Source organism: Mustela nigripes, chromosome 10 (assembly GCF_022355385.1).
Source record: "Mustela nigripes isolate SB6536 chromosome 10, MUSNIG.SB6536, whole genome shotgun sequence".
Taxonomy (NCBI): Eukaryota; Metazoa; Chordata; class Mammalia; order Carnivora; family Mustelidae; genus Mustela; species Mustela nigripes.
The window spans coordinates 22,418,076-22,434,255 of NC_081566.1; the positions used below are offsets into that span (position 1 = coordinate 22,418,076).

Below are 16,180 nucleotides of genomic sequence, written 5' to 3' on the forward strand. Positions count from 1 at the left end.
CTACTTCTCCCTCTGACTCTGCCTTCCACTCTGTCTGCCTGTGCTCGATCTCGCTCGCTTTCTCTCTGACAAATAAATAAAATCTTAAAAAAAAAAAAAAAAAGATTAAGAGTGGCTTAACTTATCTGAAGTTCCTACAACTTATAGTCAAGGTAGTGTTAAAAAGAATGATTTTTCATCTCAAAAGCTAGAACAAGACATGCTCTTCACAATGGTTGATGATGTAAGCATTTATTCAGCTAAGGCAGTTGAAGATATACTAGAAGCATCTTATTTGGATGGGTATCAATTCTCATTTACGATATTTGCATATATAACCTTTGAGTTCAAGGAGAGTTTGTATTGTGTTTCGTTTCTATTTGTTGCAGAAATTTGGAATTGTAGCCCAAGAGATATTTTCAAGGAATAGTAGTGAAACAAACCCTGTTAAGGATTTTTAAAATTTTACTCCAGAGGTCCCTAAACCTTGACATTGGCAGTTTGATGTTGGCATAAGAAAAAAGTATTTGCTTCTGTTATTGAGCTGAGGAAGAGTTAAATTTTAAATTAAGCAACAATTGTGAAATGCACAGAGAAGTGTGTATTCTGCATTTGTCCAAAGCAGCTTTACAAACTTCCTGAAAGGACAGCACTTTTTATGTGACAAGAAACAAAGAAATCTTTTTAAATAATTTTCCTTTTCTAATTAACATAAATGCAAAATACTCCTGTAGTGACTTACAGTGTCAAAAGATGCACACTTTGCAAGTATTTTGCTTTTGCATTTAATTAGGCAAAGGAAAATTATTAAATAGATTTCCTAGGACTTGATAATTTGGCCTGTGTTTTTAACCCATCATTATCTTTCCTGGTGTTACTACTTAGAAAGCAAAATCATGAAACTAAATGATGTGCATATTAAAACATGTTCCAGGAATAAAAAAGAGGAAGACAGAGTTAGCTGTGGTTCTTTTTCCTCTCATAAGCCTTTTTTTTACCTTCAGTTTGTTTCCCTCCTCTTGCTTGCAGACTTCATAGCTTTAGATATTCTCACTTTTTTTTTAAGCGCACAGACCCTTTTACAAATCTTATGAAAGCTATAGACCCCTTCCCTGAATAATACACGTATGCTGTCCAATACACGTACCGATCCACAGATTTGGATAGACCAGTAGGAAGATCACATGCCCTCTGAAACAATTCATGTCACATGAACATGTAGTATTTTTTAGAACTTTGGAGTTTTCTGCTAATATCAAATAATTAGCAAATCATGTTGCTTTTAAGAACTGTTGCACGGTGAGTATTGCAGTGCCCATAGTGTCATTTATTTATTAGTGTTCTGGAGCTCTAACCAATTTGGTGTAACAGAAAAAACTATCTGCCTGAGAGCCAAGTGACCTAGATTCTTGACTCAAGGCCTCTAATAACTAACTGCACAATATTAAGCTGCCTTTTCTGTAACATCTGATATTCTTTTTTGCTGAATGCAGTAAGTAAAACAAATAGGAGAATAAGATACAAGTTGTATTTTATTGGATTATGGGATGTCTGTATTTACTGCCTTCATTCCATAATTCCTAATAATATTTCCCATTAGGATTGTTTTATAATATTCTTGCTTATTACAAAGATAATTCCTGGGGTGCCTGGGTGACTCAGTCAGTTAGGTGTCTGTCTTCGGCTCACGTCATGATCCCGGGTCCTGGGATGGAGCCCCACATCGGACTCCCTGCTTAGCGGGGAACCTGCTTCTCCTTCTGCCTCTGCTGCTCTGTCTGCTGGTGTGTGTTCTCTCTCTCTCTCTGTCAAATAAATAAAATCTTTAAAAAAAAAAAAGATAATTCCTGTTCTCTGTTTAGATTTCCTTAGATATAGAAAATCGCAAAGGAAGAAAGGAAAAAATGACCTATAATCCCCTCAAGGGATAATTCTTGTTATGTCATTCATTGTGTCAATCATCCGTATCAACAAATATTTATTGAGTAACTATTACACATCAGTACAGAGACAAAGAGACACAAATTCATGTGTATACATCTGTTTATACTTACAGGCGTTTTTCTATATACATGCACCCACATGTGGATTTTACAAAACTGTGGTATTTGTTAAAAGGTAAACTGAGGCCTATCAAAAATTTTTAAGAGTTTATTTGAATAAAACTCGATTGGAATGGGATAGTGGCTTCCCTGGCAGGATCTCCAAGGGGAGATTTTTAAAAGAAAGTGGAGTCAACCTAACAAAACGATTGATTGTCTATAGTTTAAAGGCTAGTTGGCTGTTTGTGATTGGCTGTCCTTACATTTCAATTTTGGAGGGTCAGTTTTTAGACTGGTTTAGATTTTGGTTTGCCTGTGTAGACCACCGAGACATTTGAGAACCTTGTCAAATGGCCTCCTTGTTTCACTAGTTTCACATACCACTCTTTGCCATTTTGTAACACGCTTACTCTCAGTCATGAAATTTTCTGTTAAAGCGTGATTTTTTATACTCGTGTATAATTTTATATTCATTCATCTCTGAAACAAATATTATTGAGTCGCTACTACATGTCAGGTGCTGTACAAGTAATGGCAGTCCTTCCATGAACAAGAGTGGTTCTCACCATGATGTAATTTTTAGCCTGTGGAAATGTTACATTGGCTGATTATAAATTGTTGGATGTTTAGGTGGATTAGTTTTCTATTGTAAGTAATGTTTCGGCTAAGACCCTTTATATAAATGTATGTACTCATCTTTGTTCTTCCTTTGGATAGATTCTTAAAAGTGTATGCCCATGTTTTAAAAAAAGCTCCACTACTTACATGATGTGAGATCATAAGCCAGTTGTTTTTCAAAACATTCTTTTCTCAACTGTAAAATAAGAGTAATAATAATAGTAGAGTATTTGGAGGATTCTCAGAAATATTTAACAACATGTCATGGAAATATTTTTGCCATTTTGCCCTTGAGAGAAATTGTATCAGTTTATAAGCCATACGGAAGAGGAGAATTTCCCTGCTCTAACACTGTGTAATCACACCAACAGAACAAACAACAACAGATTCAAAAACGTAGTCAGTTGTTGTATAAGACAGTATCTTGTTTAAATTTATACTTTGTTCAGAAATAAGGTTGGGCAATTTTATAATCGCCACTGGTGTGTCTATGTTTATGAATTGTCTTTTTCGATTTTTAAATATTTTTCAGTTTTAATTTCTAATATGGTATATATCAATAGAAATAATTCACCTAATCCAAGTCCCTTTAAGGTCCTCAATAATTTTGAAGTGTTTGCAGTCTCAATAGCAAAGACTAAATGTTAAACTGGAGGTAGAAATTCTACTACTGCTTTTCTCAATTTTGGAAGATTGTTCTTATTTTGCCTGAAACCTGTTCCTTGAAGCTGGGTGAGATGCATAGATAAATTAAAGCAAGTCATTTTTGCTCTCATAGACTGTCATAGTCTTCAAAATCAGAGAAATTGAAGAGGGTTCAGAGATGAGGCCAAAACCCTAGTAGAAGTTCCCATAGCTCCGGAGACATCCAGACTCTTGACATGTAGAGAAGACGAAGATAGGACTAAGGGTTACATGATTCCTTATAAAGCTTTCGTAAGAAAGATACTGCCTAGTCTTGTCAAGAACCGACTCAGAGAAAATGGATTTCATTATCAGCATTTCTTCATCTCCTACTCCTGGACGATTAGGGCAGTGACAGTTGAGGGAACCCAAAGGTTGGTTGGTTCTGGAATCCTTTCCAAAGAAGACAGAAAATAGAGCAAATCCTGTTCTGATCGTTTGATATCTTCACCTGCCTGAGAAAAAAAAGAGGTGCGCCAACCTGAGGCTATGCTTGCTCCCTGAGTCGGTGTTTTGATCTTCTCTATCTCTTAGTTCAGCCTTACAGTGTTCTTTGAAAATACAGTTTATTTCCCCTTTGTACAAATATAAAATAAGCTGAAATAATTCAGGGCTCACCCTAAGCAGATTTGGAAGGCTGCACTACCAGTCTAATTAGTTATTTAATGAATTTAAATGACCTGAGAGAAACTCAGCAAGCTGGTATGTTATCCTTATCCACATTTGACAGCCCCTGGGATAGAGAGGAGAGGCTGCTCCCAGTTTTCTCGTTTACTGTCTTCTCAGCGTCAGGTGGAGTGAAGACCTGATCCCACCCTTAATCTTCTTCCCCATTTTCTTGACTTCTGGAGTGTGCAGGGAAATTCAGGCATTTTAGGTAACAGGAGATTCCAAATTAGAAAGCAAATATCCATCATCTGGGTAATTTCATGATCTTACAATACATAAAATTCATGTATATACAGTACTTAGCTTATCTTGCTTAGTTTTGATTTTACTATTTACCTTACAATTTGTTTTTTGATTACTCAGTCAGAAAACATATCAGCAGGTCCACAAAAACTACCTTTCTTTCTTTCTTTTCTTCTTTCCGTCTATCCTCTCTTTCTTTCTTCTTTTTTTAGGATTTTATTTATTTATTTATTTGAGAGGGAGAGCAGGAGCAAGGGAAGGGACAGAGGGAGAAGCAGGCTCCCCACTGAGGATGGAGCCCGATTCAGGGCTCCATCTCAGCACTCTGGGATCGTGACCCGAGTCGAAGACAGATGCCTAACCAACTGAGCCACCCAGGTGCTGCCCCCAAAATACCTTTCATTTTCATAGTGTTTTGTGGGTTATAAAGAGGTTGCTTAAGAACTTCATTCCCACAATAACCATGTTATGTTAGCAGAGCAGGTATTTACATTCTACAGATGTGAAAAGAGAGCTATCAAAAAGGGAAATGGGTTAATGCCCAAGTCTTACCATTTCCGTTTTCATGCATTTTGTATGCCTCAAGTGATTAATTGATTGAGTTATATTTTCAATTTTGGTGCATGCTATTAAGGCTGTCCGCGTATTCTAATTTTTATTAACATCAGAAAAATCATAGGGGAAGAACCAGAAAATATACAACGCAATTCCATATTAACTCAATTGTTCTGCACTTATAACTGGGCTACTGATTAACATAACAGAGGAAGTTGCACAACCATTTAAAAAACAATTGGAAAAGTAGTGTGTCTTAGAATTGCTTGTCTTGGAACTATGTGGCATTTTATATGGATATATGTCACTTCAAGAAAATAAAGAATATGAAGTTTTAGCCAAAAATATAAAATAGACAACATTATGAGTTATGTAAATACTAATTTTAGTGAAGGTTTTTTCCTTTGATTTTACTTTGATTTGATTTGGTAGTAGAACGTTCTCTTAGAATATTCTAAGTATGACCCACAGAGCCTATTGCTCTTTCCCATTCTTATTAATCCTGGAAGTTGGCCTAAAGTGTTTGTCTCAAAGTGGTTACTCTCACTGCAGGTTTAAATAAATCCTTATTATTTTACCTTTCCAAACATTCCAAGAACTTATGGTAAACCAGGTACTTTTCAGGGTTGAAAGCCAACTTTACTTACAAAATGGCTTCTTGTGCATATGCTTAACTTGATAGTAACTAACACAGAGTGGGGCAGGTTTGACTGTGGGATGCAGCTGGGCTGCTGGAAACTCGGGTCAGCAAGGAGCTGCATTTCAGTCAGTGAACTGACATGCTTGCCGTTGGCTCCACACTTGAATGGCCACAGCTTTAACAAGGTGAGTTGGTTGAGTGTAGCATCTGGGATGTGAGACCCCTTATGGAAGGAGGTATTCTTGCTGACTTCTGGGTGGGTCGTTGTAGAAGAGGTTATGTCTGCTTGGGATAGGCTGGAGGCAGACAGACTCATAGTATCTTTAGTTTCCTTTGGTTTCACATTTTTAATTTATTGAAACAAGAGAGTAACCCATTTTTGTAGACTTTTTACATGTATTTGGTTCAAGTATTGGGAAAAGTAACTTAAAGCAATTCTTAAAGAATTTATAGAAAAGCAATTTGGGGAAAAGTGCCAAAAGGTACATATAGTTATGAGGACCTGCTGTGTAGACACCTACATCTCTAATGAACATTTCTTAATATCTCTCAGTCCCTTGGTATATATACCACAAACCTCAAACAGGTATTGAATTCCTTTCCATTCAACTGTCATGAAGAAAAGACAGATGAATTTAAAATTGATTGAGGTCTCTTAGATCTTAAAGAGATAACACTAGAGTATTTCTGTAGTTCATGACACAGTCTTTTAAATCCCTACTTTTAATATATAATGGGAATTCATGCTCAGGTAATGGCTTCAAAGTATTGTTAGATCCTTGACCCTTAGAAGAAGATGCTAATAACATTTTAGGAAGATTCCACATAGCAAAAATTCTAATTTAAAGAGATTTCTGGGTTAGTTAAAATTTAATTGCACTCTCTTCCTTCCAAGTACTAACCAGGCCCCGACCCTGCTTAGCTTCTGAGAGACGAGATCGGGCGTGTTCACGGTGGTATGGCCGTAGACTAATTGCACTCTCTTAAGATGATTACTTAAAATCTACTATTTGGTAGTTTTTTTTTTTAAGATTTTTATTTATTTATTTAGAGAGTGGGTGTGTGTGAGAGCAGGGGGAGGGACAGAGAGCGAGCCCAAGCCCATTCTGTGCAGAGCCAGGTGCAGAGCTCACTCCCCTCACCCTGAGATCATGATCTAAAACAAAATCAAGAGACAAAGTCGGAAGCTTAATTGGCTGAGCCACCCAGTGCCCCTACTTGGTACTTCTTTTTTTTTTTTTTTTTTTTTAGGTGGTGACCACTAAGAATTTATATTTAAAATACATAAAAGTTCACAGTAGTTATATGGGATTTTTTTCCTTCTTATCCTCATCATGAACTATGCTTCTGCTGTCAGTGGAAAAAAAAGAATCCATTTTGTGAGATTCAGTCAGTGTTTGCAAAAATTCTTACTGTTTACTATGTTTTAGATTGACAGATTGGTTTGTTTGAGTAATACCTTGTACACTATCGTTAGAGTGAAAAGACCACTCATAAATTACAGTTTTCCATGAGGAAAAAATAATTTCCAGTTCTTTATTAATATAGGATATAGCGTGCCTAGCAAAATAGTGGAAAAAATGTATCCTTTTAATACACAGAAAAAGAACAGGTGTTATAGGAAGCAGTTTAGAAAATCTGTGCTCTTTCACTTACGAATTTTACCTGTTGGGTTAAAAAAAAAATCCAGATACTAATATCAACCAGGAATTGTTGATCACTGGGCTAGGTGCATGTTTATTCCATCACCAGTTCAGGAAGTTTTCATTGATACTGATGACTGGCTAGGCACTATGCAACCTTTGGGGCATACTTGGGTGAATAAAGCAGTGATGGTTCATTGCCCAGTGGAGGAGAGAAGCAATAATGAAGCAAACAGTAAACAGATAATAAAGGAAGCAAACTTGTTTCAACAATTGGGATTAACCAGGGCATCTGGGTGGCTCAGTGGGTTGAGCCTCTGCCTTCAGCTCAGGTTATGATCTCAGGGTCCTGGAATCGAGCCCTGCATTGGGCTCTCTGCTCAATGGGAGGGCCTGCTTTCTCCTCTCTCTCGGCCTGCCTCTCTGCCCACTTGTGATCTCTCTCTCTCTCTCTCTCAAATAAATAAATAAAATCCTTTAAAAACAAACAAACAATTGGGAATAACCTGGGGAGTGGAAGGATGGAAAGGGTTGGCTAAGATGAGCCAGGAGCGGCGCTCGGAGGGATGAGAGCCGTGTGTGGGAGGTGAGTGGTGTGAGCGGGCTGTGGCTCAAACTGGGGGCTCCATGCAGAGCATTTGTATCTGAGCCTATGAGAAAGCAACCAAGGGAGCTGGGTGGTTTAAAACCAGGGATTAGGGTGATGCTATGGGTGGAGAGAGGGAAAGTGGTTCCAGGCAAATAGTGACTTCATTTGAAAACTCGGAGGTCATCAGTGATCTTGATTCAGAGCTGTTTTAGTGGAGGGCAGGGGACAGGGTGTGAAAGACGTGGACGGGAGGTGGCAGGTGGATGGGAGGTGAGGATCTGGAGACAGGAGCACTGTGTGAGCAACAGACCCTCTAGAGAGATCTGTCGACTGGGCAGAAACATGAGAAAGGGAGGGAGAGGAATATGGAGCAGGGGGACTCTGACAGGCTTGCCAGGCAGTCCTCTAGGAGAAAGTTTGGTGCAGAAAAGAAAGGCATGGCTATCCTGTACTTGCAGCAGAGAGAAGGATTTTGTGTCCAGAGAGCCACAGGTGGGGTCAGGTCTGTAACAGGTGGAGAAATTCTGCCTCCAGTGTGACAGGAAGGGAACCCAAAAGTACAGGGAGTTTGCTGATTGGGTGGTGGGAAGATAAGAAACTTCCCTCTGGGGCTGCCTTTGTAGTGAAGGGAGATGAGGTCGCCTGCCCCGAGAGGAGGAGGGCGATGGTGAGAGATGAGCTCGAGAAGGAAGCCATTTTCTAGAACAGGAATGCAAGTTCACAGAGAAACTGAGAAAGATGCTGTGTCCCATCCAGGGCCTCTCTGAGTGTTGAGAACGTGAACCAAAAATAAAAACCCGTCTGTCAGGTTATGTGGTGGTTCTCCAGCTAAACACTAGGAGCAAACTCAGAGAAGCTACAATGGCTGAGTTGTTCCAGGGTGGGGGTTCTGAAAGCAGGCAAGCAAACAAGCAAGCAAATCTGGAAATGCTCAAGAGGAACAACCAATACCCAGTACCCAGAAACACAAAACAGAAGCAAAGCACCTAAAACAAAAATGCAGAGAAATTCAGGAGCTTATAGAATGCAGATCCTTTTATGTAAGGTAATTATTAACAAACAGGGAGTGGTTACAAGTTGGCCTGAGTGCCAGAGGGCAGCAGGGAAGCGATTGAGTCTTTCTTTTATGCCTGTTGAATTTTTACTGTACCAGTTGCTGGAACCTGCCCCAGGAGACTTCACCATCATGCTGGGTTTGTTTTTCTTCTTGTCCTGGTTGTTAGAATTGTTGTTGCCATTTTAAATTTGGATTGACAGTTAGTGTATCTGCATTTGTGGGGTGCCTAGCTAAGTCCTGTGTCTGCGGTAGGTCACCCCCCCCTCCTGCTTTCCTCGGCATTTGCTTACTTCTCCAGGCTCCTGGAAGCCATCAGTCCTCCCTCAAGATAGTGCTTGATAGAATTTAAACCATTACAGCTCTGTAGTATAAAGATGGTGAAAACATATAATAGTAATTGACCATCAGAAAGGTTTTTCTTTCACAGCCTTGGTATCAGGATGTTTTTTCTTCAACCTGACATAAACCTTTCATTTTGCAACTAAAAGTCATTTCTTTTTCTTTCTCAATCCTTAGAGATTTGGAGAACAGCTGGTTCCTATAATCAAATTTTTTTTTTTCAGGAGTGAAAATAATACTGAAATATTGACTCGTGCATTTCTTCAAAGTTTAAAAGTAAATCTTGTGTTTTTTATTCATTATTTTTCATAAATCCTCTTTTTAAAAAACAAATTTATTTATTTGAGAGGGAGAGAGCATGGGAGAGAGCACAAGTAAGGGAGAAGAGGGCAGAGGGGGTGGGAGAAGCAGACTTCCTGCTGAGCAGGGAGCCCCAGCGTGAGACTCCTGGGATCAGGACCTGAGCCGAAGGCAGATGCTTAAATGACTGAGCCATTGAGGCCCCTTGTAAATCCTCTTACCATTAGGGCCACAGGCGCTCCTGAATGAAAGCTATGAAGTCTGTGGGGGTTAAGCGGAGCAGTAAGGTAAGGAGGGGAAGCTCCTAGTGGCGGAAATGTTTGCTCCTGACTCCAGCCTTTCCCAGATGCACTGCCGTTTGCTCAGAATTCTCTGTCCTCCTGTCCTCCTACCCCAGTGAGACATGCCGGGAATTGGAAAATTATTCTGTACTTTATTCCTGGTTCTACCCATATCTGTGAGGCTGTGGCTTAAATATAGTTATCTTACTTCTTCCTGTCGTCCAAAATGAAGGGACACCTGCAAACTGAAGGGGACAGTCTAGCACTGTTTTTGTTAACGTCGTGTTTTTACAAACCCACTGGGACATCTTATGCCACCAGCAGAAGAGCAACAGGGGTATTCGTGTAGATTTTATTCATGTCCACGGTACTGTTCTCCCGCGTGTTGTCAAAGGTTGAGAAAATGTAAATTTCACATTTTGAAGCCAATGACAGTGTTTCTAATTTAGTCCAACCTGTGTTTATTACATGTAACGTCTAAAAATTCATGTTGGAATTAACACATTCATTATGGTGCTAGCAGAGGTAGACAGTAGAAAAAAGAACTTAGATTTGAATCATTTTACCCTTTATGGTGCTGTTAATTCTTCTGTCCTCAAAAATTTTACATTGAACTTTAAAAACCAAATAGGTGCACTCCACAGAGGTAGAAAGAGAAAAGTGTGCCTCCTGGCTCTAAAGTATGTATAAATACCGTCCGTATAAGGCTCTACTGGACTGCACGGACTCCGTGTATTTCAATATGATTGGTTTCCTTCATAATCCAGTGTTTTTATTTCACGAATTTCATAATGTCATACGTATTAAGGGGTCCCTTGGCTTTCCCAGGGCATAGAAAAGATTAAGAACTTCTGAGAATATTCTTTCCAAATGCACATCTACTCAGCTCTTAATCCTACAAAAGACAGGATTTCCTGTTCATTTCCAATGTGAACTACCATTCACAGTTTCTGGAAGCACCTTTCTAAAGTTTCTTAAAACCTGAGAAAAGAACCGTGAATTTGAACTCCTGTTGCAAGTAACACAATTCAGGGCATGCGGAATCCTCATCTCCAGGTTAGTGGTTTTAACTTCTCGGTAATGCCTGGGATGGGTGGGTGTATAGCGCCTCTGTCCTCCACAGTCTTGCTACTCTCCACAGTATTTATTTGTCATCTCTCTCCACTCTAAAATCCTAGTCAACATCCCTATTTTTACTGCAGGGGCAACCTCACGAGCTTCCTGAAATGGTTATCGTGTTAGCTGAAAAGTAAAACAAACCCAAAATGTTGATAATTTCATTCAGTAATAAAATAGTTCTCATGAAGTATTTAAGTCAGGATGACGACATTCCTGGGGGTTTCCCCGGGATGGCTTCCTTTAGACGAAAAGATATGGCTTTCCCTCCTGTGGCAATCTTGAGTATGTCATGGAAAAAAAAAAAAGGCAGCAATTAAGGAGGGAGTGGACCCCTCAACAAAACAAAACACAGATATTCCCTAGGGGAGCATTTTTGTAAGCTGTCTGGTCTGGAGAAAGAAAGCTGTAGAAGTAAATATGCTTCTCAAAACATTATCTTTTTTTTTTTTCCCCCCTAGCATTTTGTGTCACACTGTTAGATATATTTAAAAAGTGATAAGAGTGCCTGGGTGGCTCAGTCTGTTAAGCATCTGCCTTTGGTTCAGGTCATGATCCCAGGAGTAGTCTGCATGGGGCTCCCTGCTCAGTGGGGAGGCTGCTTCGGTCTTGGGGGGGGGGGGGAGGCTGCTTTCCCTCTACCCCTCCCCCCTGCTCATGCTCTCTCTGATTCTCCTCTCTTAAAGAAGTGAATAAAATCTTAAAGAAAAATAAAATAAAATAAAAAGCAGTAACACCAAGTGCAAAATTCTTACCCATTTCTCCTAAAGAAAAGATAGAACATTATTCTACATTTTCAGAAAATGAGCATAATGTACTTATGTACTTAACACTTGTCGGTGTGGTATTACTTCATAAATGCCTGTGCGGGAAGAGGAATTTTTAAAACAGTGCATCTGGTATTTGCAGGTAATCATCTTATAACTATAATTCAAACCTATAAAAGTGTAGAAGATGAAAATGACTCTTTTAAAGTTTTATTTGACCAAATATAAATTCAGTTTTTCATTTCTCTCTAATGTATATCTTGAGTCTACTCTGCATCACCAACTAGTAACTTCAAATTCTGGTCGAGCTAAAATTTATATATATATGTGTCCTTTTCATTTTGACTGTATTTCCTTTTTAGCCTGAGTGTGAGGGGCAGGGAAGAGGAAGAAGTGTGGTAAGGTTAGAGAAGGAGGACCTGGTTGACAGTGAAGGGCTGTGTTTAGCCCTTTCTCCTACTGGGTGAACTTGACTCGTATAGGAGAGGAAAAATTTCTTTCTCCCCTTCAAAGTTCTTCCAGCTGGTCTAAGAATTAAATTGACATGAGGCAGATTCACAGGAGAAAAAAATCCCAAAGTTTAACTACGTGTGCATAGAAGCAATACCAAAAGAAATGGCCAAGACAGGGAGTTTTTATACTTTTTAGACAGACAGTAAGTCTGTGAGGAGCTGACAGGACAAGGAAGCTTCTGTTCAGGTACATCAGTTAATAAAGAATCCTAAACTAATTTGGTATTAAATTCATAGAAGTAACAAACATTGTTCATACAGCCTTTTCAGCTTTGAATTCCCCATCTTTGGTGATAAGGATGTCTCCTATCTTCTGGTATAGGGAGCATACCTTTCACTTGGGAGATTTATTTCCCGCTTTCTGGAGACAAAGGTGGGGATGGGAGGGTGGGATGTGGGGGGTCAGAGTGTTCTTTGTGCATTGGCTCTTCCTTACATAACTTTTATTTAAAATAATCAACAAGCCAATTTTGCCAACATGCCAACATTTTTAGGCAGTCCGCTCTTGGCCGCTATACTAGGTTTGTGTACATCTTTGGTCTCAGCTTATATATTTGTACAAGGAAGTTCTGCCTGTGGGTGGTTGTGACTATTCCTTCCAATTTTGTGAACTTAAAATATAGTGAGAACGGTGGCTTGGTTTTGGCCACCAAGAGGTAAAATGATGGAAAATAAGAGCAAACCAGATAGTCAAGGAAAGAAAAAATCAAAAACTGGCTCAGGCATGAGGAGACATTCTTGCTTTGTTTGTAATGCAGCCTGTGAAACTGGGCCAGCCAGTTTTCTGGCCCTTAAAATAGGTTCACCTGGATTAGTACCTCCCAATTGTGAAGAGGTATTGTGTTTCGTTTAGAGTGTGTGTGTCTGCATGTGCATGCGCGCTTTTTTAAAATAACCAGATGAGGGAAGTTGGCCCATCTAAAAGATGCTGTGGTCTTTCCTCTTTGTCACGGCCACAATTCTGTTTAGGTGTATTTCCTGTCCCCTCCGAACTCTCTGGCTGGTTGTGTCCTTTCCTCTCCAAGCACCACATTTTTGTATTAGCAGTTGCAGGCTGCTTTATTTAACCGCTGTGTTTATGTTATTGGTGTGTTTTATTTATTTATTTTTAAGATTTTATTATTTGTGAGAAAGAGCACAAGCCGGGGGAGCAGCAGGCAGAGGGAGAAGCAGGCTCCCTGCTGAATAAGAAGCCCCATGCAGGACTTGATTTCAGGACCTGGGGATCATGACCTGAGCCAAAGGCAGATGCTTAACCAACTGAGCCACCCACACACCCAATATTATTGGTGTTTTAAATGGAATTGTGCTCCCCTTCCATTGATATATTGAAGCTCTACCCTCCCTATCTCAGAATACGTCTGCATTCAGAAATAGAGCCATTAAAGAGGCAGGAAAGCTAAAATGATGCCCTTAGGATGGCTCTTAATACAGTCTGACTGGGTTCTTTTTTTAAGATTTTATTTATTTATTTGTCAGAGAGAGAGAGAGAGGGAGGGAGCACAGGCACACAGAGTGGCAGGCAGAGGCAGAGGGAGAAGCAGTCTCCCTGCCGAGCAAGGAGCCCAGTGTGGGACTTAATCCCAGGACGCTGGGATCATGACTTGAGCCGAAGGCAGCCACCCAGTGGTCCCCAGACTGGGTTCTCTTTAAGAAGAAATTTGGACGCACATGGAGACACCAGCAACCTGTGGGCCCAGAGGAAAGACTGTGTGAGGTCACAGGGTGAAGGTGGCCATCTGTAAGCCAATGAGAGAGGCCTCAGAAAAAAGCAGACCCGTGAACACATCCATCTTAGACTTCCAGCTTCTAGAACTGTGAGAAAATAAGTTCCTGTTTGTCTAGGCCCCCTACTCTATGTTATCTTATTACCGGAGCCCTAGCAAACTAATACAGGGCATCCCTTCCATCGTGTCGTCTCCCTGCTAAGATTCTGTCATAGGCTGTTGTTGTTGTTGTGTAATGTCTCCAAAGCTCTACCTGTCCTTCAGGGTCTTTCATGGTGTGGCAGAATGGCAGAGAAAGAAAGAATTTGATAGGAGGCAGAGTTTCAGGGTTCTAGGACCAGCTCAGCCCCTGTGACTCCAGATGACCTGGGAAAGTTTCTTAGTCTTCCCTGGAGACCCGTGTTCTCTTGTAGAGCCTTGTAAGGGAGACTGTCCGCCTCCATTTAAGTTGTCAATTAGGGAGGGTGCCTGGGTGGCTCAGTGGGTTAAAGCCTCTGCCTTTGGCTCAGGTCATGATCTCAGGGTCCTGGGATAGAGCCCTGCATCAGGCGCTCTGCTCAGCGGGGAGCTGCTTCCCTCTGTCTTTCTGCCTGCCTCTCTGCCTACTCATGATCTCTGTCTGTCAAATAAATAAATAAAACTTAAAAAAAAAAATAAGTTGTCAGTTAGGCAAATCACTTAAGCTTTCTAAAGAGTACTTTTTTTTTTTTAATTGCTTAAGTGGTGATATGATCCCTCTCTTGTTATGAAGATGAAAGGAGGTAGTGTATATAAAGCACTCAGCATGGTACCTGACCCCTAGGAAGTATTTCCTGAGTGTGAACTTTTAAAAATTAAGTAAGCAAATTAGCAGTTGCTAAGACATCTTCTAGTTTTTCATTCTATGATCTATAAATAGGCTTTGCTTCCCCTTATTTCTCAACACAAGGCCCTGTGGTTTCCTCCCCCCATCCCCCCATACACCATACAAATTCCCAAGTTTGTTCATTCATCATTTCAGTTCATAGTAGCTAAGTGATCATCTGGGTTAGACAGGAATACAGGGAGAAGGCGCTGGAACTTACCATATTGCACACAGTGAGGGCCGGCACACGCTGCGTGTGATGGAAATGTAATGTACAACAGTGTGGTGAGAGAGATCAAGAAGAAATACAGGGGTCCTAACCTGGTAGATAAAGAGATGGCTTGCTTCAGAGAGTAAGTTTACGGCAGAACCTGGAAGACAGGCCAAGACTGTCCCATAGAGAAGGTGAGGGCAGGGGGCAGCACCTGGGGAGCCTGAGGTGGACAGAGCATTTCCAACGTGGGTGCGGCTCTCTGTTCGCGTTGTTTTCCTAGAGGAACTGTTTCTGTTTCCCTCTTCTGTACATCGAAGCTTGATCATGAGTTCAAGTATCAGCTTAGCCAATATCTTTCCCCTCAAGCCCTTTTTCCTCTTTGAAACCACCGACTCTTTTCCTTCTCTGAAACTCTAGCTGATATTCTCCCTATATACTCATGTATGTACATAATGAACTTCCAATAATAGAAATTTGAGAGAGAAAGAAGCAGGGTCAGAGACCTAGGAACAAAAACAGCAGAAAAAGCCAATTCAACAGGAATAGCATGGACATTAGCCACAGAAACTGGGTGTCTCTCTGCGGGATATAGAGGCAAGTTCCATACCATTGGGTTCCTGGCTTGGGAAACAGATGTAACTCATTATTCTGCATCTTTGTATCTGGTGGCACGCTTTTAGATTTCCTTTGGAATAGGGAAGTTCTCTTAACAGGTTTTCCATACTGAACTGAGAATATGGCTTGAGAGACTTTTTTTTTTTTAAATATTTTATTTATTTATTTGACAGACAGAGATCACAAGTAGGCAGAGAGGCAGGCAGAGAGAGGAGTAAGCAGGCCCCCTGCTTAGCAGAGAGCCCGATGTGGGACTCGATCCCAGAACTCTGAGATCATGACCTGAACCGAAGGCAGAGGCTTTAACCCATTGTGCTACCCAGGCGCCCTGAGAGACATTTCTAATACAAAACAGCTCATTTACCTATCTTAATTCCTGTTGTTTATTTCTCTGTGCCTGTTAATGAAGTAAACTCTTGCTTGGCCCAAGTTTTTAAAAAATTCTAGCCAAATAATGCAAGAATTTAAAACTTTAGTCATGCCATTGTGACTGTATATCTATACAAGGATGAAGATGGTGGGAACGATAGTGCACTGCTCTTTTTGCCTTTGGAACCTCTTTCTGTCTCCTGTTTTGAGTTTGGAAGCAGAAAAGCAAGTGGCCAGAGTTGTGTTTATTTTTTTGTTTTTTGCTTTTTGTTCTTTTTTAAAAATTTTAACAGATCGGCAACAGGAGTATTTCTTAATCTTTATAAAAACTCATTTTTGAGGAGCACCTGGGTGGCTCAGTTGGGTACGTGGCTGCC

The 16,180-nt window shown here is 40.3% G+C and overlaps 1 protein-coding gene across 1 annotated transcript in view; it reads left to right on the top strand.

Moving 5' to 3' along the window:
- Positions 1 to 16,180, top strand: part of PLA2G4A (phospholipase A2 group IVA) — a 191,818-nt gene that overhangs the window by 1,099 nt on the left and 174,539 nt on the right. The window lies entirely within an intron of this gene.